Below are 3462 nucleotides of genomic sequence, written 5' to 3'. Positions count from 1 at the left end.
ATGAGCGAGTACATTCCATATTCATATTTCTGGGTCTAGGTTATCTCACTCAGGATAGTGTTTTCTATTACCATCCATTTGCATGCAAAATTCAAGATGTCGAGTTTTTTCCCCCCTCTGAGTAGTACTCTAATGTGTAGATGTGCCACACTTTTTTTTTATCCATTCTTCCATTGAGGGGCATCTAGGTTGTTTCCAGGTTCTGGCTATTACAAATAATGCTGCTATGAACATAGTTGAACAAATGATTTTGTAGTATGATTGGGCATCTCTTGGGTATATTCCCAAGAGTGGTATTGCTGGATCCTGAGGTAGGTGGACTCCCAATTTTTTGAGAAACCACCACGCTGATTTCCATAGTGGTTGCACAAGTTTGCTTTCCCACCAGCAATGGATGAGTATTCTCCTTACTCCACATCCTCTCCAGCATAGGTTATCATTGGTGTTTTTGATTTTAGCCATTCTGATAGGTATAAGATGGTATCTCAAAGTTGTTTTGATTTGCATTTCCCTGATAGCTAAGGAAGTTGAATATGTCCTTCAGTATCTTTTGGCCATTTGAAATTCTTCTGTTGAATCTCTGCTCAGTTCAGTGCCCCATTTTTAATTGGGTTATTTAGAATTTAATGTCTAGTTTCTTGAGTTATTTATATATTTTGGAGATCAGACCTTTGTCTGATGTGGGGTTCTTCCCCCTTTTTAAGTTTCTATTATTCTTAGGTTTGGTCTTTTCATGGTGCCCCATATTTCCTTTAAGAATTTGTTGGGTTTAACATTTTCTTTGACTGGTGAATCTATTTCCTCTATTGTTTCTTCAAGGTCTAAGAGTCTCTCTTCCATCTCTTGTATTCTGTTGTTTATGTTTGCATCTGCAGTCAGTTCCTGAGCATTTACTCGGATTTTCCATTTTCAAATTTCTCTTGGTTTGTGTGTGTTTATTTTAAAGTCCCTCTATTTCAGTTCTCAAGTCTTAACCCATTTATTTCGCTTGCTTCAGTGCTTTTTCTTGGTTTTCTTTAAGGGATTTGTGGATTTCTTCCAATTTTTGTTCATCTTTTCCTCCATTTCTTTAAGGAAAATTTTCATTTCCTCTTTAAGGGTCTCAATCATCTTCATAAAAGTTATTCCTAAGATTGTTTTCTTCTGCTTCGCCTGTATTGGGATTTTCAGGTCTTGCTGTTACAGAATTACTAGTTCTGGTGGTGCTGTATTGCTCTTTATGTTGTTGAGTATACTCTTATTCTGTAGTCTACCCCTCTCTTCTAATCAGAACAGGAGAAGCCTGTGTTTCTTGGGGTGGGGGGATCTTTTCCTCCAATTGATATAGTTTTGGGGTTGTGGCTCCATTGATTGGTCCGGTGGTCAGATAATTTCTGGAGCCCACTGCCATCATGGTGGCCTCTCTGTCTTGTTGCTCATGCTTCTGAACCTCCTGGTGGCCTGGCCCACCAGTCACACTGCTGCTCACACTTCTCCTCCTGGTAGTCTGGCTGGTATTGGGTTTTTACTCTCATAGCCTGACCCCAGTGACTTTGTCTCTCCAGCAAGGCTGTGTCATGCAAACCTCCTTAAACAGACCCACCTACTGGGGTCCAAGTGTTCGAAATATCTGAGCCTATAAGGGACATTCAAACTCTACAGGAGGCAATGAAACTACAGAAACCCATGTGGGGAATTCATGTGGAGGTCAGAGTGGAAGCAGGTGTGAGTGGGTGCAACAGAAGGAATCATGGCTGCCAAAGTGTTTGAGTCCATCGGAAAGTTCGGCCTGGCTTTAGCAGTGGCAGGAGGCGTGGTGAACTCCGCCTTGTATAATGTGGATGCTGGGCACAGAGCTGTCATCTTTGACCGATTCCGTGGAGTACAGGACGTCGTGGTAGGGGAAGGGACTCACTTTCTCATCCCGTGGGTACAGAAACCAATTATCTTTGACTGACGCTCGCAACCACGGAACGTACCAGTCATCACTGGTAGCAAAGATTTGCAGAACGTCAATATCACACTACATATCCTCTTCCGGCCGGTGGCCAGCCAGCTCCCTCGTGTCTACACCAGCATCGGCGAGGACTATGATGAGCGGGTACTGCCTTCCATCACTACAGAGATCCTCAAGTCAGTGGTGGCTCACTTTGATGCTGGAGAATTAATCACCCAGTGAGAGCTGGTCTCCCGGCAGGTGAGCGATGACCTCACAGAGAGAGCAGCAACATTTGGGCTCATCCTGGATGACGTGTCCTTGACACATCTGACCTTCGGGAAGGAGTTCACAGAAGCAGTGGAAGCCAAACAGGTGGCTCAGCAGGAAGCGGAGAGGGCCAGATTTGTGGTGGAAAAGGCTGAGCAGCAGAAGAAAGCAGCCATCATCTCTGCTGAGGGCGATTCTAAGGCAGCCGAGCTGATCGCCAACTCCCTGGCCACGGCAGGCGATGGCCTGATTGAGCTGCGGAAGCTGGAAGCAGCTGAGGACATTGCTTACCAGCTCTCTCGCTCTCGGAACATCACCTACCTGCCAGCAGGGCAGTCGGTGCTCCTCCAGCTTCCCCAGTGAGGCCCCCCTGCTTTCACCTTCTCAGGCCAACCAGGCCGTGGCCTCGATCATTCTGAATACACTTTCCTTCTGCCCCACCCCAGAAATCACTGTGAAATTCCGTGATTGGCTTAACGTGAAGGAAATAAAAACAGAATCACTTCAGATCTGTAATTACCAAATGAAAAAAAAAAAGAAGAAACCCATGTGGGGTATGAATGAGATACGGGGAAGTTACACACACTAAGTGATGTGTGGCTTCCTTTGACAGAAGCATGTCTCTTGGTGCATTACCAATCATGCTCAGAGCAAAAAGACCACTGCAGTTAACAGGAAAAGCTCAGAACTGAGGAGAAGGGCTAGTCAGTAGCAGCCTAATTGCCTCGTGCAAACCTGATGACCAGAGTTGAGATTGCTAGCATCCAGTTAAAGCCAGGCGTGGTGGCAGTCACCTGTAACCTGAGAACGGAAAGACAGAGGCAGGAGGATCCTTGGAGCTTGTTGGCCAGCTTCCTTAGCCAATCACCAAGTTCCATCTACATTGAGAGACTGTCTCAAAAAACAAGCTTGGAAATGATTGGAAAAGACACCTGGCGTCAGTCTCTGATCTCTGCATATGTACACACGTGTGCCTGCACATACACACACACACACACACACACACTCATACACCCACTACATATACATACAAAGAAAAGTCTTGTGGTAACTGATGCTGGGTTTCCTGCAGCTCTGGCTGGTTGGACTCTATCACAAGAACACAGCAAATTAGTGGATGGGAAGTCTGTGAGGGCTGGTCTGGAGGAAGCTGAAGGGGTATTTTTTGTTGTTTTTTGGTTTTGTTTTGTTTTTTGTTTGTTTGTTTTTTTGAACTCTGGACAAGTAGGTTGCAAGGGGACAATATCAAAGGTCTCTGCTATTAGCCTGGGTGTGTG

At 45.2% G+C, this 3462-nt stretch overlaps 1 pseudogene; it reads left to right on the top strand.

The window, feature by feature from the left end:
• Nucleotides 1-1674: 1674 nt before the first annotated feature.
• Nucleotides 1675-2668, top strand: LOC130874902 (prohibitin 1-like; annotated as a pseudogene).
• The last annotated feature ends 794 nt before the right edge of the window (nucleotides 2669-3462 follow it).

The sequence above is a fragment of the Chionomys nivalis genome, chromosome 5 (assembly GCF_950005125.1).
Source record: "Chionomys nivalis chromosome 5, mChiNiv1.1, whole genome shotgun sequence".
Taxonomy (NCBI): domain Eukaryota; kingdom Metazoa; phylum Chordata; class Mammalia; order Rodentia; family Cricetidae; genus Chionomys; species Chionomys nivalis.
This window is presented reverse-complemented; position numbering and strand designations above follow the sequence as displayed.